The sequence below is a fragment of the Pelophylax lessonae genome (genome assembly GCF_965119305.1).
Source record: "Pelophylax lessonae genome assembly, chromosome: 1".
Lineage (NCBI taxonomy): Eukaryota > Metazoa > Chordata > Amphibia > Anura > Ranidae > Pelophylax > Pelophylax lessonae.
Genome location: NC_138768.1, coordinates 692,705,244 through 692,730,964, shown reverse-complemented (window position 1 = coordinate 692,730,964; position 25,721 = coordinate 692,705,244). Strand labels below are relative to the sequence as shown.

At 43.1% G+C, this 25,721-nt stretch overlaps 1 pseudogene across 1 annotated transcript in view; it reads right to left on the bottom strand.

Annotated features, from left to right (window-relative positions):
- The window catches only part of LOC309543455 (E3 ubiquitin-protein ligase TRIM63-like), a 57,122-nt pseudogene that overhangs the window by 6,611 nt on the left and 24,790 nt on the right, over window positions 1–25,721 (bottom strand). The window contains exons 3-7 of the transcript XR_014226144.1: window positions 24,226–24,459; window positions 19,303–19,325; window positions 15,316–15,455; window positions 14,276–14,361; window positions 14,087–14,194 (exon numbers count right to left, since the gene is read on the bottom strand). The product of XR_014226144.1 is annotated as an E3 ubiquitin-protein ligase TRIM63-like (transcript). The remainder of the gene's footprint in view (window positions 1–14,086; window positions 14,195–14,275; window positions 14,362–15,315; window positions 15,456–19,302; window positions 19,326–24,225; window positions 24,460–25,721) is intronic.

Here is a 25,721-nt window from a genome sequence, read left to right as displayed (position 1 = left end):
TGACAAGACCAGTTTGAAATCTCAATATCACAAGGAAAAGCAAAGAGAGCCAAGTGAGAAACACCCTGCACATGGTTTTCACCAATGAAGAGGCGGCAAGCAGGAGGGGAGGGGGGAGTTGATATTTTAGATTTTAAAAGCATGGTGATGACCAAATCCATGCTGATATGTTCCTGTCTTTAGGGACTTTGCGTCAAATCCATGTGACTGAGAAGCTAGATGGTGGACCAGCACCTGAGACAGAAAATCTAGACACACAGGGAGGATCCACAGACAGTCTGCCAGGAGTCTGACTATGCCCGAGTACCACATCCTCCTGAATCAGTTTGGTGCAATGGGAATTACCAGAATGCCCTCCATCTTGATCCTGTGCAGTAGGCCAGGAGGGGGAGGAAAGGAATAAGTGGTTAATACTTGCGCCTAGCAGCACTAGGGTCAAATACCAACCTCTGCACTACCTGCATGGAGTTTGCATGTTCTCCCTGTGCGGGTTTCCTCTGGGTACTCCGGCTTCCTCCCACACTCCAATAACCTGCTGGTAGGTTAATATGTATGTAAAGTGTTGCGTACTTTGATGGAGCTATATAAAGTACCTGAAATAAACTAAATAGATCAGGCTTAACTTATCCTGGGAAGTCATCAGTGCACTCACTGTAAAAACTAAAAGATCCCTAGACCAGGAGACATACCTGCTTAGGTTTGAACCTGAGCACCAGGAGACCTAAGGCCCAAGTCTGGTATCCTCCACTGCCATCCCCCACCTGTGACAGAGAACTTTAAAAACACTTCTCAGTGAAGGGATGATTCTCCTAAATTCAGACGATGGCTTAGGAGATCTGCATGACAACGGTGGTCAAAGCTGGTAGATGAAGTTTTGCCCAAGCAAGAATTACTAGAATATATAACTGGAGACAGACTTTCTTTGTAGATATAGCCCCCTTGAACTGGGAGGGTACCTAGGACTTCTCTCCAGCCCAATATGCTGACATCCTTTGGGAGTACCTTCCAAACCAAAATGGAGGAAGGAAGGAGGACTCAAATTCCAGGACCAAACTTGTGCCTCGCCATGCCAGGGCAAACCTGGTCTTGCTTGACAGGTGTATGGGACAATCCAGAGACTGCATGCACTGGAGTTTTGAGTTGCAAGAGCTTACAGTGAAAATGGGCATAAGAAACTGCCTCGAAAAAGGACACCATTAGGACCAAGACCCTCAAGCAAAGTAGAAGGTCGACTGGCTTCTAAACTGCACAACCTAAAATGCCAGAGAGGAGTGTCCAGGGTTTATCCAAGGAAAAGAAAAAAAAAAAAAACTTCCAACAGAAGTCATGTCCAGATACCCCAAGCTATGAGGCCGTTCCAGTGCTGAATTCTGGGGATTCATGATCCACCCAGTCCAATGGATGTTGGTTTACATCTGAGGCAGGTTGTCCTGATATCCCACTATGGGGATGGCCTGGGTAAAGCAGAGTAAGAATAGAGGCCAGCACACCTTGGTGAGGAACTGAGGTGCAGTAGTCCAGCCAAAATGAAAAGCAACAAGTGGTAATGTTGTGTATACCAACTTTAAATGCAGGCAGCATTGATGTGCTAAAAATATTGAGGACATATGAGCACTGGTCTTGATGTCCTCAGAGGCCAGGAGGTCTTCCGGATGAAGGGAGACATTAGCAGAGGGGGCGGATTGCATGCTGAATTTTTGCACCCAACGTACGTTAAGGAGAACCTTAGGCCACTTTTAGCTGTGAAGATAGTAAACAGGTTTGGGTAAAAACCTCTAACTCTACTGGGGTAACAACTATGCCATCAAGAGAGGAGCTACACCAGAGCGGGGTGAAGTTCCACTAATTACACAACAGAGACAGACCAAAATTCCAGCTTGTAGATCCGTTGCCCTGGACAAAGAATAAGAAATGTCCTTTAAAAATTGCACTGGGGTGCATCAAAAAGTTTACACTGAAAGGCACAAATTTGAAAAGGAAGCCTGCATTCCTTACAGCGTTTAAAAACTGGGTGCTTGTAGTGACGGCAGCGGGAGATGCTGCATAAGCACACTGCAGAAGGAAGGATGAGCCATCACAAACTGTTGCAAAAAAATTGGATTTCTGACTTACTGTAAAATCCATTGCGCTGATGTTTATTGACGGACACCGCTCCCGATTCTTCTTAACCATTGGGACGTCCCAAAGCCGTGTTAAACATAAGGGGTGGAAAAAAGAACAATAAAAAAATCCCAAGGCTAACCATAGCCAACCAGGTAACATGGAGCTCAACCAGGTAACATGGAGCTCAACCAGGTAACATGGAGCTCAACCAGGTAACATGGAGCTCAACCATAAACAACTGGAGCTCACAAAAAAAAATAAAAAAATTAACCCTCAAAGAGGACCATTCCCTCTAAGCAGCAGCCAGCAAAACCTCGTGACCATAAGAAGCATCCGCAGATATCAAAAAATCCACTTTATAAAAATGTTGTAAAAAGTGTGCACCGACGACCAGGTGGCCGCCTTTCATATCTGTGTCACTGACGTTTGATGACGGAAACCCAGGAGACACAAAGCGCCCTAGTAGAGTGCTCCTTGACAGGGAAAGGAGGAATCTGACACCTGATGCAATAGGCCTGAACCACCGTCCGTCTAATCCACCTGGAAATGGTCGCAGAAGAAGCTGACAACCCTTTGTGAGGTCTGTCCGTGAGCACAAAAAGAGTCCAACTTCCTAAAAAGACTCCGTAGCTGCCAGGTACACCCTAATTGCCCGGACCACATCCAAGGCATGCAAGGCAATTTCCTTCAGATATTTTTCCTGGGACACACGGAAGGCAACACAATATCTACATTCAAATGGCAGTCAGAGACCACCTTAGGAAGGAATGACGGGCAGGGGCGAAGCACCACCTTATCCTTGTGAATCACCAAAAAGGTGAACATCAGGATAATGCCGCCAGTTCCAACACCCTGCACGCAGAGGTGATGGCCACCTTCTGGGGCAGCGCAAGCAGGGAAACCTCCCAAATATTTACAAAGGGAGGCTTCTGTAGAGCTGAAAGCACCACATTAAGATCCCAGGGTGGCAACAGAGCCCGTACTGAAGTAACCAAATGTAGGACACCCTGAAGAAAAAAAAAGGTACGCTCCAGGGAGTGTGAGGCCAAAGGTCGTTGGAAAAAGACCGCCAAAGCCGATACCTGGCCATTGATGGTACTCAAGGCCAATTTCTGAGCAAACCCCTGTTGAAGGAAGATTAAGATCCGATCCACTGAGTGAGGATGAACCCAAAGAGACTCACACAATGCAATGTACGTCTTCCACGTACGATGGAAGATCTTCTTAGAAGTAGATTTCCTAGCTTTCAACAGCATAGGAATCACAGACTCAGACAAACCTCCATCCTTCAGCCCCTGGCGTTCAATAGTCAAGCTGTCAAAGCCAGCGACAGTAAAGCAGGATGGTAGATTGGTCCTTGGGACAGCAGATCCTCCCTAAGAGGAAGTCTCCAAGGAGCACTGGTGACCAGCCATACCTGATCGGCGTACCAAGACCGGCGAGGTCAGTCTGGACGGAATCCCTTCCGCTTTGATCCTGCACAGGAGTCATGGCAGACCTTTGAGAGGGCTGGAACGAATGGGCGAAATCTGAGGAGCCAGGACACTAAGTGTGCCCCCTTGGTAATTGACAGACCATGGCATTGTCCAAATTAATTCGTACTGGACACCCCTGAAGACAAATTGTCCAATGAGCCAGACAAAGGCTGATTGCTTGGATTTCAAGAACATTAATTGGCAGTCTAGACTCTGCCAGAGTCCAGACCTCCTTGAGCACATCTGTGCTGAGAACGCCTTCCCGCTCGGACAAGGCTGGCATCCGTGGTGACAACCCTCCAGTACAGGGGGAGAAAGGATTTTCCCTGTCGAAGTGCCAGAGAACGAAGCCACCTCTAGAGACCGTGGATCCTTGTCCCATTTCAGCAGAATCTCTTTAGAAGATCTAGTGTGGAACTGTGCAAACAGTCCGCCTCAAGGGTGGACACCATCAGGCCCAGCATTCGCATGCAAGCCCAGAAGAGGTGACTGCTGAACAGCAGAAGATATATGGCATCCCGCAGAGGCCGAGTCCAGAGTCAGACCCAGAGAGTCCAGTTTTGGTGAACAGAACCAAAAGCAGACTCCTGAAGGTTCAGAGTCCAACCAAACTCCCTCAGAGTTCGCAGAGCAATCTCCAGTTGTCCATCAGAGCAGTCGGAGACCAGTCTCGCAGAAGATCGTCCAGGTACCTCGCTGACTCAAACAAAGCCAGCATCGGGGCCAACACTTGTGTTTTGTGAAGACCCGAGGAGCGGAGACAAGACCAAAAAGGTCCACGCCACAAACCGATAATGCTCCTTGCCCACGGCAAAAAAAAAGGAAGCGTTGGTGACCGGCACATATTCGAATGTACAGGTAGTGGTCCTTGAAGAAGTCGATAGAAGCGAGACGAAATCCCCGATGTAGGGATGCCACTACCGTGTGAATGGACTACACGCGTAAATTCTGTACTCTCACAAGCAGTTTAGCGCCTTGAGGTCCAGAACTGGACATACTTTGCCTTCCCTCCTGGGGACTGTAAAAGAGGTTTGAGTAAAACCCCTTAAAACTTTCCCAAATCGAAACCATCACCCCCTGAAGGAACAAGTCTTGCATTACCCCAAGGAGACCCGTAAATGATCTGGGGACAAGTGCAGGTAGGAAGGGAAGAACCTTTCCAGAGGATAAGACTGAATTTGATCCCGTAGCCTGACCGAATAACTTTGTGGACCAACTTTGTGGATCAACGTGCCAAGTCGGCACCCAAGGCAGGTGCCGACTTGGCTGCATGGCCTAAAAAGCCACAGCCCAAGCGGAGTCAGCCACCCAAGGGCAGCAGAGGGGATGCCCAAAAGGGAGGCAGTGGCTTCAGCCACCCTCACAGGGGCCGCCTACCATAGTTTCCAGCTAGTAGGCCGCAAAGCCGCAGCCTAAATTTTTGGCTGGATAGGGCTGTGTGAGGCGCGTACCCACGGATGCTAAACCATCTGCTCCACCAGCCCATCAACCGCCGCAGGGAGCCCAGGGACATCCCTGCACCAGTCATCAACCCCCAGGGTGGCAGGGAACCCTGCTCAACCTCCCGTTGTGCACCATGAAAAGCCCGGTCAGCAGCAACTCCAACTAGCCCCCTTAAGAGCATGTGGCAACAACCAGCACATAACCTAACCCAGGGAGGGGGCGAAATACCCACAATGACCACTGAAATTTTAGAGGAGCCGGGGGGGGGGGGGGAGGGGAACCTGGGGGTCCCATCGTCCCAGGGAGGGGCCCACCTCCACCCCAAAACCTTCCATGAGTAGAGACAGCTACGCACCATACCAGAGACAGGGTGGGCATCGCTCCGGACAAACTACCGCTCCATCGTAATGTGGCTGCTGTCAGCCAGGAAAAAAAGCTGCAACTCAGGCCGAGGACAGGTCGTATGCCACCTCGCAGTGAGACTATGGCACTGCCGACCCAGCGCAGAGCTGCGGTCTGCACGTGCTCACTGGCCTGACTGGGGGGGGGCCCTCTGGATCTAGATTATCCAGTCCGTCGCCCAGTCCGGCAATTGACTTTAGATTCTCGCAGGAACAAAAATTACAAAAAGATAGGAAATCATTCCATTAACCACTCTGTCTGCTCACATTGCTGCTACTGCAGCAATGTGGCTCGTTATCGTCCAGTGACGTAGACCTACGTCGCTGGACTCCTCCTCTTGTGGGCGGCGCGCGCCGGAGGCTCGCCCCCGCTGTGTTCAGTCACAGCAAGAGTCGGGCCAGGGGAGGAGCAGCGGCGATCGCCGCTGCTCTTCCCCGATCGTCGGGGAATCGAGTGTGGAGATCCGCCCGCTTGTGTAAACAAAGCGGGCGGATCTCCTAAGTGACAGGCAGTGACAGATTGCTGAACATGCGATCTGTCCCTGTGTCACTCAGTCACCTCCCCCCACACACGTCAGTAAGCACCTGGCATACATTAACCCCTCCCTCTCCAATAAAATTAACCCCTTCCCTGCCAGTGTCATTTTTACAGTAACCGTGCATATTTATAGCACTGATTACTGTGGTAATGTCACTGGTACCCCCAAAAGTGTCAAAAATGTCAGTCAAGGGTCCGATCTGTCCGTCGCAGTCCTGCAAAAAAAAAAAAAAAAAAAAAAAAAAAAACACCAAAAATGACAGAAATCTTTCCCTTAGTTAGTAAACGCAATAACTTTTGCGCAAACCAATCAAAATACGCTTATTGCAATTTTTTTTTACCAAAAATATGTAGCAGAAAACAAATTGGCCAAAAATGTAAAAAAATTTAGATTTTTACATTTTTGGGGGGGGGGGGGGGTGGGGAATTTCATATTAAAAAAACGTGAAAATATTGTTATTTTTTCAAAATGTACGCAGTTTTTTTGTTTATAGCGCAAAAAGTAAAAAAAAAAAAAAAAAAATCGCACAGGTGATCAAATAACACTAAAAGAAAGCTCTGTTTGTGGGGGGAAAAAAAAAAGGACGTAAATTTTGTTTGGGTACAGCGTCGCACGACCGCAAAATTGTCAGTTAACGTCGCACAGTGCCGAATCGCAAAAAGTGGCCTGGACGTAAGACAGCAAAATCCTCCTGTGGTAAAGTGGTTAAAAAAAAAAAAAAAACAATCGCCAGGACCATCCATCCCAGCAAGGAACTAGGTCCTTACGCCTGACTAGGCAAAAAGAAACTGAGTGCCTAAAGCGGAAAGTGGGTGTATACCCCCTGGGACTGCCCATAGGCGTAGTCAAGCTTTTTCCTGCCTAGTGTCCTACTCCTGTAGGGGGCAGTATAACCCAATGGTTAAGAAGAATCAGGAGCCGTGTCAGTCAAACGAAAGAGAAATAAAAAAACTTATTAGTGCAATGTCACTTTCAAGTTAGACACAATGTTCCTTTTTGTCAAGGAGACATATTAACAACATTAGAATACAGTGATACTAAAAGATATACATAAAGTAGACATACAATAACCAAATCCACACTCCTTGAGACATAGACATCAGAATCCTGCCAACCCTCGCCCAAAAAGCAAGGACTTTGATCAAAGAAATACATGCAAAGTAGTAGAAAAAAAAAAAAAAAAACGACAAGCAGTATTAGAAATTGTAAGCCTTTAAAATCTGGCGTTCATGGACCCCTGACTAGTCTAAGGGGGTCAGTGAGGATCAGAGAAAACATTTACATTACACCCTTACCTACCCCTTGTCCCAATCAATGGTTTCCCCATTGATGGAAATGAAAGGCACCGTGCCACTGCTTATAGTGCCAATTGCTAATAGTCTCTTAACTTGTTGCTAGCTCATGTTTACCATTTCAATTTGTATCATCATTCTCAGCACAACCACAATCTTGTGCCACTCCATAGCAGCAAGTGCGAATTCTCATTTTTTAGTAGTAGTAGTTTTGAGCAAAATTAAAACAAACAGTTTTGTTTAATTTGCACAAGAGGATTGTATTCCATTTTTGTAATGAGTGGCCACTACTTTTTGCATTAAAAAAGTGAGATTAAAGATTGGTTTCTTTATTCAAACTTTATTTAAAGAGGTTGTAAACCGAAAAAAACGTTTTTTTTTTCTTTCCATCCTGAAAGAGAAAGACATAATGAGCTAGTATGCATCGCATACTAGCTCATTATCAAATACCTACCTTAGAACGAGCCCCCGCCGTGCCGCTCGCTTACCTCTATGACGGGCGACATGTCCAGTCGCCCGTCTTCCATCTGATTGGCTGGAGCCGCGGTGACGTCACTCCCGCGCACGCACGGGAGCCGACGGGCATGGGGCTCTGAAGTAATGGCACGAGCGGCCGTTCCTTCAGAGCGCATTCACCGGCTGCATGTAAGGTAAATATCTCCTAAACGGTGCAGGTTTAGGAGATATTTACAGTACCTATAGGTAAGCCTGATTATAGGCTTCCCTATAGCTTAAAGTGTCAGAGGAGGATTTACTTCCTCTTTAAATAAAATAGGGTAGATGCAAAGTTGTGTTTATGTGAATATTTCTGGGGAGTGGGTCCATAGCTTTCATCAGATTCCTAAAAGGTGTCTGTGAAACTAAAACCTTAAAAAAACCACTGCTTTAACTACTTCAGTTCCGGAAAGTTTTACCCCCTAATGACAAGGCGACTTTTACTGACAATTGCGCGGTCGTGCGACGCTGCGCCCAAATAAGATTGATGTATTTTTTTCCCACTAATAGAGCTTTCTTTTGGTGGCATTTGATCACTTCTGCGTTTTTTTTTTTTTTTTTTTTGCGCTATAAACAAAAAAAGAACCACAATTTTGGGGGGGGGGGGATATAGAGTTTTTACTTTGCTATAAAAAAACATTCCTAATAATGAGGATTTAAAAAAAAAAAAAAAATTAATTTAGGCCAATATGCATTTTGCTACATATATTTGTTAAAAAAAAAAAAAAAAATCCTAATAAGTGTATATTGATTGAGTTGCACAAAAGTTATAGCGTCTACAAAATATGGGATACATTTATGGACTATTTTTTTTTTATTGCTTTTACTAGTAATGGCGGCGATTAGCTATTTTTAGTGGGATGGCGACATTGCGGCAGACAAATCTGACACTAAGTGGCACGTTTTGGGGACCAATACAGTAATCAGTGCTAAAAAGAAAAAAAAATGCACTGTATAATTACTGTATAAATTACACTGGCAGGAAGGGGGTTAACACTAGGGGCGATCAAGGGGTTAAGTGTGTCCCTAGGGGATGCTTTGGATGCACTAGAGGAAAAAAAGATCTGGGTTTCAGCTTAGCTGAAACACAAGATCTCCCTTTTCCTTCCTGACAGAACAGTTCTGTCATTCCGCATTCTCTGGCGCCATCGCGGCCGTCACGCCCACTGATTGGATCCTGCTGTGTCCAATCACAGTGGGTGCGAGCCCGCCTCCAGAGCGTGCACAAAATCACGTACATGTACAAAATCCGTGCACAAAATCACGTACATGAACATGATTCTGCGCAGACGGGCCCGCCCTGCCACAGTATATATGTGGCAGGCAGTCCGGAAGTGGTTAAAAAGGGGTCATCATCATCATGACACCTAATAGAATCACTAGCTATAACGCAAGTCCCTGTAACTCATACAAGAGTTTTAGGCTGGGTTTTCCCGATAATAGTAGGAGTATTCATAAAGAAACTAAGACTGCCCATACATGGCTGTTTTTTCTATCCAGCCACCCGGCTAAACAATAAAACTAAACCGATTACCACATCTACACATTCAGCATGGATGCGAAAATCTTCCCTGCTACGTCATATTTTGACTCCTGCCTGTCAGCAATCAGAATATACAGATCAGTATTGCAGTCTATTGAACAAATTTTTACAGGCACAGTATATCAACTTCTCATGAACAAAAACCACCATGTCCATACATAGATTGAAAATCAGCTGCTTTAGGCGCGCCTGCCTGTCATCGGGGATATGTGTGCTCACAAAAGCATCAGCACTTTTCTTCAGGTTTAAAGATCATATGTAAAACAGAAAAGTGACCACAGCGTAGTCCAGTACAAAGGTGTTTATTAAAGCGGTAGTATACTCAGCCATTTAAAAACTTTTACCTACAAGTAAGCCTATAATAAGGCTTACCTGTAGGTAAAATGAATATCTCCTAAACCTGCACGGTTTAGGAGATATTCGCCCTGCATGCAATCGCTGATACCAGCGGCGCATGCACTCTGAAGGTCCAGCGGACCTTCAGAGCTCTTTGCCGGCTCCTTGGTGGACAGTAAACTCCCACGCGCGTCCTGCAGGGTTTTTTTGTTGCGAGGATACAACTCCTTTAAGATAAAATATTGCGCTTACATAGTAGCAGCAGTAAGCAAGCACAAATCTATGTGATCAAACAAACTCCCCTTGCCAGCATCCAAGATGACTGCGATAGGCTGCACATGCATGGTATTTAACAATAATAGCCTTGTGGTGAGGCTACCTAGCTGGTATGTACACAGCAGGCTAGCGCTTGCTGGTATGTACACAGCCTTGGCAGGGGAGGTTTGCTGCAAAAAAATATTGGTAATGTTTGTATAACTGTGGTAAAAAATTGTAAGTACAACTCTTCTGTTTTGATAAACAGCAGGATGACTAGGGGCGGCACAGTGTTGTAGTGGTTAGCACTTTCACCTAGCAGCAAGAGGGTTGCTGGTTCGAATCCCAACCCTGACACTACCTGCCTGGAGTTTGCATGTTCTCCCTGTGCCTGCGTGGGTTTCCTTCGGGTACTCCGGTTTCCTCCCACACTCCAAAGACGTGCTGGTAGGTTAATTGGCCTTACTATGTGTATGTAGGAATGTTAGTTAGGGACCTTAGATTGTAAGCTCCTTGAGGGCAGTGACAGATGTGAATGTGCAATGTACATGTAAAGCGCTGCGTAAATTGACAGCGCTATACAATTACCTAAAATAATAATACTAATAATGACTAATTCACACCATATAAAACATCTGATTCATTGGCAAAATCAATACATAGTGATATAAATAATACACATATATTTCATACAAAAGTGCAAATACATAAATATATATATAATAGTGAAGTGTAAAGTGCTTGTTGTATCAATCAAGTCCATAAAATGTGACTGTAGTGACAAAGTTGAAAATAGTAGATTTCTTGTGCAAATAATGCTTATCCAACGCAAAAAAAGTGCAGGTGCTCAACGTGGAAATTCTCTGAATACTCTCCACCGTGGTAAGGTAGGGGTGGATCACTTACCAGATAGAGTGGGTCTTGTGGGTTTTGTATGCCTTATAGTATCAAGACCAGTATCGCTTTAATAGTCTCCAGGCTAATGGGAATCTCCTCGTGGCTCTCCAATCATGGGATGGATGGGATGGTGGGTTTCCTTCTCTCACCTCATTAGATATGGTGCCAGTATAGGGAGAAAGAAAAGCTGCTCCGGATAGTGTAGTATCAGCTAGCTGCAGAGTGGCCGTCAAACGTCACGCTGTGCGTTCCAAATGAGAGAAGATGCCACCAGATGTGACAACGCGTACATTTTGGAACGCACAACGTGACGGCAGGTGGAACGCAAGCCGGATATCTCCCGCTCACCACTTTGCAGCTAGCTGATACTAGCGCGCACACGGTCACAGATGGCTTCTAACCATATTTTAACAACTTTTTTGCCAATTGACTTGGGTTTTATATCATTTGCCCATGGAATGGGAATAAAAATTTTAAATACTACACTATCCGGAGCAGCTTTTCTTTCTCCCTATACTGGCCACATATCTAATGAGGTGAGAGGAGAGGAGGAAACCCACCATCCCATGATTGGAGAGCCACGAGGAGATTCCCATTAGCCTGGAGGCTATTAAAGCAAAGAAATCTACTATTTTGAACTTTGTCACATTTTATGGACTTGATTGATAAACCACAAGCACTTTATACTTCACTATATATATATATATATATATATATATATATATATATATATATATATATATATATATATATATATATATATATATATATTATATTTTTTTTTTTATTTTTTTTTATTATTATTTGCACTATTGTATGAAATATATGTATATTATTTATATCATATTTATTGATTTTGCCAATGAATCAGATGTTTTATATGGTGTGAATTAGTCGTCAATCATACTGTTTATCAAAACACAAGGGTTGTACTTACAATTTTTTAACACAGATATACAAACATTAACAATATTCTTTTGCACAAAACCTCCCTTCCAAGGTTGTGTACATACCAGCAAGCGCTATAGGTAGCCTCACCACAAGGCTATTATTGTTAAACACTCACTTTTTCTATAGCTGCTGCTAAAATATATATATACACACATACATACATACATACCTACCATCAGGCACGGGGAATATACTCTGGTATATTTTATCATTCCATGCATGGTATGTTCAGACTTGTACGTCCTGGTTCCACCCTATGTGTTTCGTCATAAACGACATCAAGGGCCTTATTTATGACAAAACACATAGGGTGGAGCTAGGATGTACGACACAGAACATACCACGCATGCGTGGCCATCTTGAATGCGGGCAAGGGGAATTTGTTTGATCGCATTGATTTTTGCCTGCTTTTTAGTGCTACTAAGCGCAATATTTTAGCTTAATAAATACCTTTTTTACTGGATTACGCTATGGTCGCGTTTCCATTTTTCACACATTATCTTTAAACCTAACGGAGAAAGCCTGATGCTTGTGTGAGCATGCATATCCCCGATGACAGGCAGGCAGGAATGCCTGAAGTACTTTACACCTGGGACAGGGCCATTGATGTTCCACTTTGTTTACATAAGCCTATTGATGCTGTATTTCGTTCACCTAATGCTTATTTTTGACCACCTTAATTGGGGTCAAAATCATCGGGTAAGCCCTCTATATTTCAGTATGAGGTGGCGTGACCTATTCTTAGAGGGCTCTCTGTGGCATCTGCACGTCTTTCTTTTGGGTGATATTTTCACCTATATATGGACTACATACTGGCTTGTTGAAAACTACCATCCCTTCTAGGCTTGGTGAACTACTTCTGTTTATGATCTCTTTTAGTTTTACTTAGGACTTTCGCTATTCACATTACATGTGGAATGTTTAAGAATTCCTACTGTTTTTTTTTTTTTTATTATGATTATTTACGCACATTTTGCACTTTATTGGGATTTCACATATAGTAGATTGATGTACTTATGTTTTATACTGGATGAATTTTTTTTTTTTTTTTTTTTTAACACTACACAGATAAGTACTTTGCACTTTATTTATGGCGCTGCACAATTTTTATATTGATTGGGGGTTTATTTACTAAAGCTGGAGAGTGCAAAATCAGGCTCACTTCCGCATAGAAACCAATCAGCTTCCAGGTTTTATTGTCAAAGCTTAACTGAACAAGTTGATTGGTTTCTATGCAGAAATGAACCCGATTTTGAACTCTCCAGCTTTAGTAAATAAACCCCACTGTCTGTAATACTTAATAGTATAATTCTACCAAAACAGAGTATTACCTGAAAACCCAATACTCTACAAAAACTGCATTTGACTGAACAACTTTGGATATGAAGGTTTCCCAACCTTTACTTTTGGCTCACATATTCAAGAAAACCTGAGAATGTGAGAAATACCATGGCTAATGCCACTGGAAGTAGGAAAATAAGTACACCACTCCTATAGTAATCTTTACTTGTTTCTGGGTCCTGAGCAGCTGCTCTCCTGCATTGTGAACACAGGTGGTCAGCTGCTTGGCACGGGCAACAGTCATAGAACGCTTTGCATTTTCTGAATGACTGCAAATTGTTTTTATGAGGTGGACTGGTGATGTCATGCTCTCGGCAGACCAGAAAAGGTGTTTCAATAATTCAGAAAATAGTGCACATGCGGAGTCAGCCGACCTCCTATAATCACAAGCCATCAGGCTGGCTGCTCAGCACAGGACCCACAAGATGGTGGAGATCACTGAAATAGCTGTGTCTACTTCAGTGATTTCCAGCTTTGAGGGTACATGGATATGCCATATACATAGTTACACTTTTCCATGCTGGGTCATTGCTGATGCCTGAAATCAATTCTTTAATTCCTGTCTCTAACACCACAAAAAATGAAGATGTAGGTTATCACCGGGACATGCATCCACAGACAGCAATAAAGTTCAGGATCTTCCCCACTCTACAAAATCTTGCTTTGATCTGTGTCCCATTGGAGAGTTTGCCATCACATAAAGTAAGGGGAAATCAGAACTAAAACTAATGTTTTGGCTAGAGTGGGGCTTCATGGGTAATGCCACAGACAACTTAGTAGTGTTTGTCAAATGTTCAAACAAGTGTGCAGTAATACCCTCACCCTACACTAACTACTTGATCCCATGCTACAGCTGTGACTGATAAATTGTTTTTAAATAAAACAGCATGACTAATATTTAGCAAGGTGATCACTGCTTTCACCTCTGGACTCTTAACACAGGTAAATTCTGTGCAACATTGTCAATGATTAACCAAGTATGTATTATAAAAAGAAATATTGAGAGCAGTATTACCTCAAAGCTCAAGTGTTTATACTCTGGCATCTCTGTTATAGATAACAAGCGAATGGCCAATTTTTGTATCTGACCTTGAAGATAACAGAGCTCTTGACTTTGGACAGGCTGTAAAATATGACAGTGAACAGTGTGCCAGATATTCACACATAACTGATCAATTAAGTTATCACACTAGCGGATACTTACAGAATATTTCTCAGCGGGTGTTTGTTCATGATTCCATATTTTAGTTATGGTTTTAAATGAAATTCCATTAAATTTAGGCTGAGAAACTGTAGGAGAAAAAGTAGGTGTAAGCAACAATTACCTGATTATTTCCTATCCTAGGTCCATAGAACATAAGATTTACACCGGGAGCACTGGAGGAAAGGAATACCAAAAACACATACCAATTTTCTCACTGCATTTGCAAAAAAAAAAAAAAAGCGTAGAAAGGTAGCGATATGCTTTAATAACTTAAGTAAAGCATAAACTGCTGCTGAATTAGCATGGATACAGCCTTACCTTGTTTCCACTGGTGGATACTGTACCATTAACTGTAATAAACACATGTAGACTTTATAACTTGTATGAATGGGCATTCCTACAGCTGACATGTGGGCCCAGTACTTTTGGCACCAGAAACATGTTGGAAAACTGCGACAGGGCTGAAGTCTTACCAGGAGAAAAAAAAATACGTAGGGAATGTTTTGTCAAGTGTGCATTGCAATCTGGCTCCACTAATGCAATGAAGGAGCCAAATTACTTAGCAGTGTCAACAAGAACATAGGGTACAATTTCAGGTGTTAATCCGGCTCCATTAATGCAACAGGGAAGCCACATTGCTATGCAGTTTTCTACAAGAACGTAGAGTAACACTGTGCAAACCTGAGCACTGTGCCCTTATTTTGGAACCGGTCCTCTTATAAAAAGGTTTTTGGCCATGTATTTCAAAAAAATCTTACAACTAAGACAAGCTGTGACTAGAATGAGAAGAGGAGGCCGCAAAGCACATATCTTTATCAGAATCAGACTGTCAGTACACACTTACATTCTTCTCAAAGCAGCTACAAGCAGTTAGGCTCAGTCATCTTGTAATAATGGATATCGCAGCCATGAAAATACATCCTTTTCCTACAATTACAATCTAAATAATTCTCACTATAAAATGCAGAGATGCAGATATACATTAGAACCAAATCCATATATATTTTAAAAAGACAGGAGGTATTGCTGGATGTGCTGACCATTAGAAGTGCATGCCGTAATATTCACTGCCGAAATAGCATCCAGAACTGCCTTGAGATCCACATTAATAGGCTTTGGGTTTACTACATCTTGATCATGAGAGGCGGTAAGTTCCATCAGGTCAAGGTTAGAGGTCATCCTGTGAAGAAAATAATGTCAAATATATTCAGGCGATTTTGTTGAGTCATAAAAAAAAAAAAAAGTCTGCTTGCTTCAGACAAAACAGATATGGTGTTGGGCTTCATTATAATTCCCTTTAAACTGGAAGACTATCTAGATTTCTTTGCCATGCTTCCTGCTCTGCTTAACACCTTAAAAAGCCTTAGGCTATATAGTGGGTGAAATAACCCTTGGTCAGGTTTCTAAAGCTTTTTATGATCCTGCTGGGGAAATTTGACCACATTACCTGTGTGGGCACGGGAAAAAGAATGAGCACAGTCTATGCAACATGATGCTTTCTATGGGGGCACTTGCGCAGGCCCGATCCTGAGCCACACTGTTTCTACTGGCACAGAGAGCATGGCTCAGTCCCATCCACACGCTCTCTGCTCACTCACAGCAGCAAAGCCAATGGCTCCTGCCTCTCTTTCCAGTGAGGGTAAATAGAGAGCTAAAGACCCACTACGCTTGGTCACAATGCCAGATCGAAATTGGGGATTAGGTACGTAAAAGAAAAGGGGGAGGGGTTGGCCAAGCTGCATACAGAAGTCTTTTTTCCTTCATGCAGAAAATGCATTAAAGTGTAAAAAAAAAAAAAGGTTTGCATTTAGAACCACCTTTAACCACTTCCGGACCGCCCACCACAGTTTTACATCGCTACTTTGACGTTAAATACCGATGATATGGCAGCAGATAGTATTTTCTTACAGGGCGGGCGGTCCTTTTTCACATAAAAGTGGTCCCAGCAGCGGATTCGCCGCAGGATCACTTTTATGGGCGGCGGGAGAGGTGCCCCCCTCCCGGTCATTTTCTCCACTTACCGGAGCCACCAGTAGCGGGGAAAACGATCCTGTCCATTGTAGCCTAGGTAGGAAGTCGAGAGAGGTCTTAAAGAGCCTATTTTTTTTTCTCCATGCAAAAAAAAAAAAAAAATTATATATACAGTGGGTGCGGAAAGTATTCAGACCCCCTTAAATTTTTCACTCTTTGTTATATTGCAGCCATTTGCTAAAATCATTTAAAGTTCATTCTTCTTCCTCATGAATGTACACACAGCACCCCATACTGACAGAAAAACACAGAATTGTTGACATTGCTGCAGATTTATTAAAAAAGAAAAACTGAAATATCACATGGTCCCAAGTATTCAGACCCTTTGCTCAGTATTTAGTAAAGCCCCCTTTTGATCTAATACAGCCAGGAGTCTTTTTGGGAAAGATGCAACAAGTCTTCACACCTGGATTTGGGGATCCTCTGCCATTCCTCCTTGCAGATCCTCTCCAGTTCTGTCAGGTTGGATGGTAAACGTTGGTGGACAGCCATTTTTAGGTCTCTCCACAGATGCTCAATTGGGTTTAAGTCAGGGCTCTGGCTGGGCCATTCAAGAACAGTCACGGAGTTGTTGTGAAGCCACTCCTTCGTTATTTTAGCTGTGTGCTTAGGGTCATTGTCTTGTTGGAAGGTAAACCTTCGGCCCAGTCTGAGGTCCAGAGCACTCTGGAGAAGGTTTTTGTCCAGGATATCCCTGTACTTGGCCGCATTCATCTTTCCCTCGATTGCAACCAGTCGTCCTGTCCCTGCAGCTGAAAAACACCCCCACAGCATGATGCTGCCACCACCATGCTTCACTGTTGGGACTGTGTTGGAAAGGTGATGAGCAGTGCCTGGTTTTCTCCACACATACCACTTAGAATTAAGGCCAAAAAGTTCTATTTTGGTCTCATCAGACCAGAGAATCTTATTTCTCACCATCTTGGAGTCCTTCAGGTGTTTTTTAGCAAACTCCATGCGGGCTTTCATGGGTCTTACACTGAGGAGAGGCTTCTGTCGGGCCACTCTGCCATAAAGCCCCGACTGGTGGAGGGCTGCAGTGATGGTTGACTTTCTACAACTTTCTCCCATCTCCTGACTGCATCTCTGGAGCTCAGCCACAGTGATCTTTGGGTTCTTCTTTACCTCTCTCACCAAGGCTCTTCTCCCCCGATAGCTCAGTTTGGCCGGACGGCCAGCTCTAGGAAGGGTTCTGGTCGTCCCAAACGTCTTCCATTTGAGGATTATGGAGGCCACTGTGCTCTTAGGAACCTTAAGTGCAGCAGAAATCTTTTTGTAACCTTGGCCAGATCTGTGCCTTGCCACAATTCTGTCTCTGAGCTCTTCAGGCAGTTCCTTTGACCTCATGATTCTCATTTGCTCTGACATGCATTGTGATCTGGAAGGTCTTATATAGACAGGTGTGTGGCTTTCCTAATCAAGTCCAATCAGTATAATCAAACACAGCTGGACTCAAATGAAGGTGTAGAACCATCTCAAGGATGATCAGAAGAAATGGAAAGCACCTGAGTTAAATATATGAGTGTCACAGCAAAGGGTCTGAATACTTAGGACCATGTGATATTTCAGTTTTTCTTTTTTAATAAATCTGCAACAATGTCAACAATTCTGTGTTTTTCTGTCAGTATGGGGTGCTATGTGTACATTCATGAGGAAGAAGAATGAACTTAAATGATTTTAGCAAATGGCTGCAATATAACAAAGAGTGAAAAATTTAAGGGGGTCTGAATACTTTCCGTACCCACTATATAATTATATATATATATATATATATATATCTTTTTTTTTTAAAGTGTATATGTGAGATCTGAGGTCTTTTTGACCTCAGATCTCACATTAAAGAGGTCCTGCTTATTTCTATTACAAGAGATGTGTACATTCCTTGTAATAGGAATAAAAGTGATTAAAACATTTTTTTAAAAGGGAGTGTAAAAAAAAAAAAAAAATAAAAAAAAAAAAGGTAAAATAAGAAAAAAAAATAATTGAAAGCACAGCATTACCTCAGAGCTTATGCGCAGAAGCAAACGCATACGCAAGTGGCGCCCACATATGTAAACGTGTTCAAACCACACGTGAGGTATCGCCACGATAGTTGGAGCGAGAGCACTAATTCTAGCTCTGGACCTCCTCTAACTCTAAACTGGTAACCAGTAGAAATTTTTAAAGCGCCACCTATGGACATTTTTAGTACCAATGTTTGTCGTCATTCCACGAGCATGCGCAATTTTTTTAAGCATGACATGTTGGGTATCTATTTACATTTGTATTACAACGATCTCCAATTTACTTTGTAGGGTCTCGGCTAAAAAAAAAAAAAAAAAAAAAAAAAAAAAAAAATTTATATAATATTTGGGGGTTCTAAGTAATTTTCTAGCAAAAATCTGATTAAAAAAAAAACTTGTAAAAAACTGATTTTACCTTGTAAAAAACAAGTTTCAGAAATAGGCCTCGTCCTTAAGTGGTTAAAGTAAACTTGCACTGAGAGAAGAGGAAGATAGAAATTTCTGATCTCCTCCTAAAATGCCATTTACCTTGCTGTGTCTGGGTTCACTAATTTAAAAGTCAAATGCACGCAGAAAGTGAAGTTCCAAACTATAGATGCTCATACGCAGTTCAGTGTCAGCAACTTGAAAGTATGCACCCTTTACATTGATTAACAGCCATGCAACTTGCAGTTCCAAGAGTTCATCAATGAGAAAAATATATATTCTTACATAGATTTTTCTTTTAATAATATCATAGATATCAGTCATACTAAAACATAACAATGCAACAAAGGTTACACCGCTTTAATTGTATAAATTGTTCTTCTACTTATCTTTTGCCTTCTTCCACAAAGTTTCTTACCACATCTACCTGAATGTTCTGCATGTCCCCACTCCCCAAACTAGGTCTGTTTACATGGCTGGCACTCATGAGGAATAAAAAGCCATAATACTGACTTTTGTTTACTAACATTATCATTTTAAACGGCAACAACAAAAATGTATACAGACCTCTTATTTAGACTGCAAGCCATCTGAAAAAGAAAGAAAGTTTGCAATGTAACAGGATTATGCCCCAGTATCCTACACATTGCGAAAGTCTGACACACAGTGCTGGTACACGCACAACTTTAAAAATAGAGACAGTCAATGGAGGGCAGTATGATATAATCCAATGAGTATTCAGTGTAATTTGCTAATGGGCATAAAAGTTTTTCAATTAAAAGCAGAACTATACCCTCCTATCATTTTCAGCCAAGGAAGCTGCCATCTTGGCCTTTATTTGATCCTTAAAGCGTTCCGCCCTCCTTAAAAAAAATAAAATAAATAAATAAAAGTTAGCAGCTACAAATACTGTACCTGCTGACTTTTAAATAGAACTTACCTGTCCCAAGGAGCCCGCGATGTCGGGTCCCGAAGCCAATTTACGTATCGGCTCTCGGGTGCCACCACTGCCATCCAGGGTAAGGGAACCTGGCAGTGAAGCCTTTCGGCTTCACTGCTGGCTCCCCACTGCGCTGCCCTTTGTAATTTACCCAGCGGCAGAGGAAAAAGGAAGGGGCCGAACTTCCAAGGGACAGCGCCGTGGCGCTGTCTTCTAGGAAGTGGGGAAGGGTACCTGTCAAAAACAAGACACCCGTTCTCCCCTTCCCCCTGAAAGGTGCCAAATGGGGCACCTGAGGGGGGGGGGGGGGAAAGAGGAAGCAGATCAGTGGAGTTTCATTTTTAAGTGGAACTCCTCTAACTGCCATGGTGCTGCACATGTGATCAGTTATAAAACCAGCCTTTTGATGGTTAAACAGTTTGGTTGATAGCACAACCAACGTAACAGTTACATTATCAGCACGTGTCAGGAATAGAATAGCTTAAAACTGTTGCGACGCTGTACCCAAATGAAATTGACATCCTTTTTTCCCCACAAACAAGGCTTTTTCTTTTGGTGGTATTTAATCACCGGTGCGATTTTTTGATCATGCGCTATAAACAAAAAAAAAGAGCGACAATTTTGCAAAAACAATATTTTTCACATTTTTTTTATATGAAATTCCGCAAAAAAAAAAAAAAAAAAAAATTAAAAAAATCTAAAAATTTTTTAACATTTTAGGCCAATGTTTTCTGCTACATAAAAAAAAAAAAAAAAAAAATCGCAATAAGCGTATTTTGATTGGTTTGCGCAAAAGTTATTGTGTTTACTAAGGAAAAGATTTTCGTCATTTTTATTGTTTTTTTTTTTTTTTTTTTAACGAGTAATAGCAGCGAACTGCAATTTTTTTTTGCGGGACTGCGACATTGCGGCGGACAGATCGGACCCCTGACTGACATTTGACACTTTTGGGGGTACCAGTGACATTACTACAGTAATCAGTGCTATACATATGCACTGTTACTGTAAAAATGACACTGGCAGGGAAGGGGTTAACTTTATTGGAGAAGGAGGGGTTAAGTGTGTCCCTAGGGGCGTGCTTCTAACTGTATAGGGATGTGGCTGTTTGTGTAACTACAGAGATCTACGATCCTACATAGCAGGACCGTATGATCTCTGCACTTACACCAGGGAGAAGGACAGGCAGCTTTGTTTATATTAGCCGCCTGCCTTTCTCCCTCTGTACCGGACGATCACGAGTGACCGGCGGACATCGGGTCCGCCGGTCACACGCGCGGACATGTTCGGGGGGCGGTAGCTCGCCCCCTAGAGGCTCACAGCGTAGCCCTACGTCACTTTGCCTGCGAGGGGCTGACTGCCGCCATAAATAGTCATGCGGCAGTCGGCAAGTGGTTAAGTGGAGTTTGATGTGCAACTGCCATGGTATTGCACATGTGATCAGTTATGACACCAGCCATTTGGTGGTTTGATAGCTTGGTTGAAGAAACAAGTTACACATGACAGTTAAAATCCCAGCATTCCAGGAATGTAACCATTTTTAAACTGCTCAATTGTTGGGTTTAGCTTCACTTTATGATTTACTTTTGTTCAGGGGCTCTCCAGCAAAATGGTAGCCTCCAGCAATAAAAAAAAAAAAAACAAACAATGCTGGAGGCATTTGACAGTACACGCTAATTTTGTTAGCATATGTATATTATTGTGGAATGTACATTCACTTTATTAGGTACACTGGTGCACTGGTGTGCAGTCATGTTGGAACAGGAAGGGGCCATCCCTAAACTGTTCCCACAAAGTTGGGAGCATGAAATTGTCCAAAATGTCTTGGCATGCTGAAGCCTAAGAGTTCCCTACACTGGAACTAAGGGGCCAAGCCCAACCCCTGTAAAACAACCCCACACCATAATCCCCCCTCCACCAAATGGTTTAGACAGTGCACAAAGCAAGGTCCATTTTAGGTATGCATGAGTTAGTCCTGACCTCAACCCGATAGAGCACCATTGGGATGAATTAAAGTGGAGACTGCAAGCTACGCCTTCTCGTCCACATCAGTGTCTGACCTCACAAGTGCGTTTCTGGGAAAATGGTCAAACATTCCCATAGACACACGCCTAAACCTTGTGGACAGCCTTCCCAGAAGAGTTGAAGCTGGTATAGCTTCAAAGGGTGGGCCAACTAAATACTGAACCCTACAGACTAAGACTGGGATGCCATTAAAGTTCATGTGCATGTAAATGCAGGCGCCCAATACTTTTGGTAATATAGTGTACGTACTTGCTCTGTACAATGGTTTTGCACAAATGACCCAAATCCCACAGTTCTGGGGTGTCTTGCCGGCACTCTCAACTCTTCCTCCCTTCTGAGTCCCCCCATAGTAAGCTTCTTGTTATGGGGGTACTCGTGTGGGTTTGATCCTGAGCCTGGCTGTGTGCGTCTTGAACACACACAGCACAGCTCAAATGTCCCTTGCTCTCTGCTCAAAGGATTTGACTGACAGCAGGAGCCAATAGCTATCTCTGCTCTCAGCCAAGCCCGTGTGAAACAGGAGAGGACAGAAGAGCTGCTGCAGACGGGACAGTGCTGGTTCGAGTTTGGGCTTAGGTAAGGGCTTAAAGCTTAGACACTGTGGGGGGGGGGGGGGGGGGTGCTATTGAAAGATTTTCTTTTACCTTAATACAGAAAATGCTTTAAGGTTAATACCTTTTTCCTTTACAACCACTTTAATACAGTGTGGGAAAAGTGCACTAATTATATTATTAAAGAGGGAAGTTTATAGATAAAAGCTTTGAAACAGGTTTTCATTTTTAAATGTAACTATTCCTTTCAGGCTATAAATTCATAAAAAAAATAAACTAGCAAACCTATTTCTAGTGATCATCATCATGACAGGCTATCATGGTGCTGTTATTTGGTTCCTGAACATAAGTATGTGACTTGCATCTGTCATTGACCATGCAATCACAGAAGCAGCAAGTGCATATAGACATGTGTGCCAGTTCTCAGCTGAAATGTTAGTTTTTTCATCGTGTGAGGAATTCTGTCTGAGAAAAATAATTTACAGGCAGTGGTTTTGGAATTAAAGCAGAGTTCCACCCAAAAGTGCAACTTTCGCTTTAAGCACTCTTAACCCCCTTACATGTCACATTTGGCACTTATTTATTTTTTAGTTTTGACAGAAACCAGCTCCCTGTTCCGCTCGAGCCGCCTAGGAAATAAGATCTCCTCTCCTCCCTCCCTGCAATCTTCTGGGACACATCACAGGTCCCAGAAGATTTCCCGGCCACTGAGGAAGCGCAGCGCGACTTGGGCATGCGCACCTGGCTGTGAAGCCACAAGCTGTCACAGCCGGGTGCCCACACTTGTGATGCCGGCACCGAGGAGACGCGAGAGAGAGAGGAGGGAAGCTTCAGGCGGCCGCATCGACTGATCTTGGGAAAGGTGAGTGTGTTTATTAACCACTTGCCTACAGTGCACTTAAACCCCCTTCCCATCCAGACCAATTTTTAGCTTTCAGCGCTCTCACACTTTGACTGACAATTGCGCGGTCATGTTACACTGTACCCATATGAAATTTTTATCATTTTTTTTTCACACAAATAGAGCTTTCTTTTGGTGGTATTTAATCATCTCTGGGTTTTTTATTTTTTACAAAAAAAAAAAAAAAAAAAGTTTCTTATTTTCTGCGAGTAAATTTTGAAAATAAATAATTTTTTCTCCTTCACTGATGTGCGCTGATGAGGCGGCACTGATGGGCACTGATAGGCTGCACTGATGAGGAGGTACTAATATGCCGCACTGATGAGCACTGATAGGCGGCACTGATAGGCGGCACTGATGAGCACTGATAGGCGGCACTGAGAGGCGGCACTGATGGGCAGCACCATCAGTGCCCACACTCAGTGCCCATAGTGCTGCCAGTCAGTGCCCATCAGTGCCTAGATGAGCAGGCACTGACTGGCAGCACTATGGGCACTGATTGTGGGCACTGATGGGGGGCAATTTGTGTATGTTTTTTACCTTTTGTAATCAGGGCACTGGTGATCGGTACCCTGATTACATTCTTCTGTGTCCCCGGCGGCTGATCGCTGCTCTCCTCCTTCCTCACACTGCAGTCTCCGTGTGAGGAAGGAGCGCTGGCGATGAGAGATGATCTCATATATTTACATATGAGATCATCTCATTGGACAGTCCAATCACGTGGTGAATGGCCGCTGTGATTGGCCATTCACCACGATCTGTGATCGGCTGTGTCCAAGGGACACGGCCGACACAGATTTTCCCCGATGCGCGCTCGCGGGAGCCTGTTACTGGGAGGCCGTTTAAAGACGGCCTCCCGAAAATGCGAGTCTGCGCTGCAGCCGTACTTTGGCTATAGCGCGGACCGGAAGTAGTTAAAAGTCAGCAGCTACACTTTTTGTAGCTGCTGACTTTTAATAAACTTAAAAACAACTGGAACTCTACTTTAAAGGAAATGAGAAGAGTGACGTTAGGGGAAACATCTGCATTTTAATTCAGTTGTACAGGTTATATAATATACACCTTTGGAATATTACCTGAAGAAAGCATTTTGGTTCAGATTCATCCACAAGGCTTTCACAATCCTTCAGAAGACTTTCAACTGTGACTTTCTGATGAACCATTGCTGTCTTACGTACTTCACGCCGTTTTATAGCAGCGTTTTGTTGCTGTTTGATAAACTCCAAACACTGTTTTTTCTTTAAATCTAGAGCCCGATATGCTTCTTCAAATGCATATTTAACGACATCAACGTTCTTCTTTAGTGTATCCTAGAGATAGGAGCAAAAAGAAAAAACACTTGAAATCATGACTTTCTGAAAAAAGGAGCAGAAAATAAAAAGTATTACAACCACACTTCAAGGCAAACAACTTATCTTGGCATTTATTAGAAGGATATGTCTGAGATTTCAGAAAACCACTATAGAGCAGAGGTGTGTAACTTGTATTTACGATGTCACTAACGTAATATTTTACTTTTTTTTAAACATTTTAAAGAAGGGCAGTCACAGTAAAAACAGCAGGGCTATAATATATTCACTGTGCCCTGCAGATAACTAGTTTTATTTGCATTTAGGCTTCATTGACACGGCATACCTATTGACACTTATGTGAAGGGCTGTCGTCACCCACACAGGTTTCACGGTGATACAAAAATTTAACCACTTTACCACTGAGTACCGTAGTACTACTGCAGCAAAGTGGCTCGTTATCGTCTGACGACGTAGACCTACGTCGCCAGACTCCTCCCCCTGTAGGCGGCGCGCTCCCGCTGTTTTCATTCACAGCGGGAGTCGGGCCAGTTTGGAGATCCGCCCGCCTGTGTAAACAGAGCGGGCGGATCTCCTAAGTGACAGGGAGTGACAGATCGGAGTGTTCAGCATAGCTGAACATCCGATCTGTCCCTCACTCAGTCACCTCCCCCCACACACGTCAGTAAGCACCAGGCATACATTAACCCCTCCCTCTCCAATGAAATTAACCCCTTCCCTGCCAGTGTCATTTTTACAGTAACAGTGCATATTTATAGCACTGATTACTGCAGTAATGTCACTGGTACCCCCAAAAGTGTCAAAAATGTCAGTCAAGGGTCCAATCTGTCCGCCGCAATGTCGCAGTCCCGCAAAAAAAAAAAAAAAAAAAAAAAAAAAACAAACACACACACACACCAAAAATGACAGAAATCTTTCCCATAGTTAGTAAACGCAATAACCTTTGCGCAAACCAATCAAAATACGCTTATTGTGATTTTTTTTACCAAACATGGGTAGCAGAAAACAAATTGGCCAAAAATTTTTAAAAAAATTGTTTTTTACATCTTTTTTGGGGGGAATTTCATATAAAAAAAAAAATGTTAAAAATATTGTTATTTTTTCAAAATAAACGCTGTTTTTTTGTTTATAGCGCAAAAAGTAAAAATCGCACAGGTGATCAAATACCACCAAAAGAAAGCTCTGTTTATGGGAAAAAAAAGGACGTAAATTTCGTTTGGGTACGGCGTTGCATGACCGCGCAATTGTCAGTTAAAGTCGCA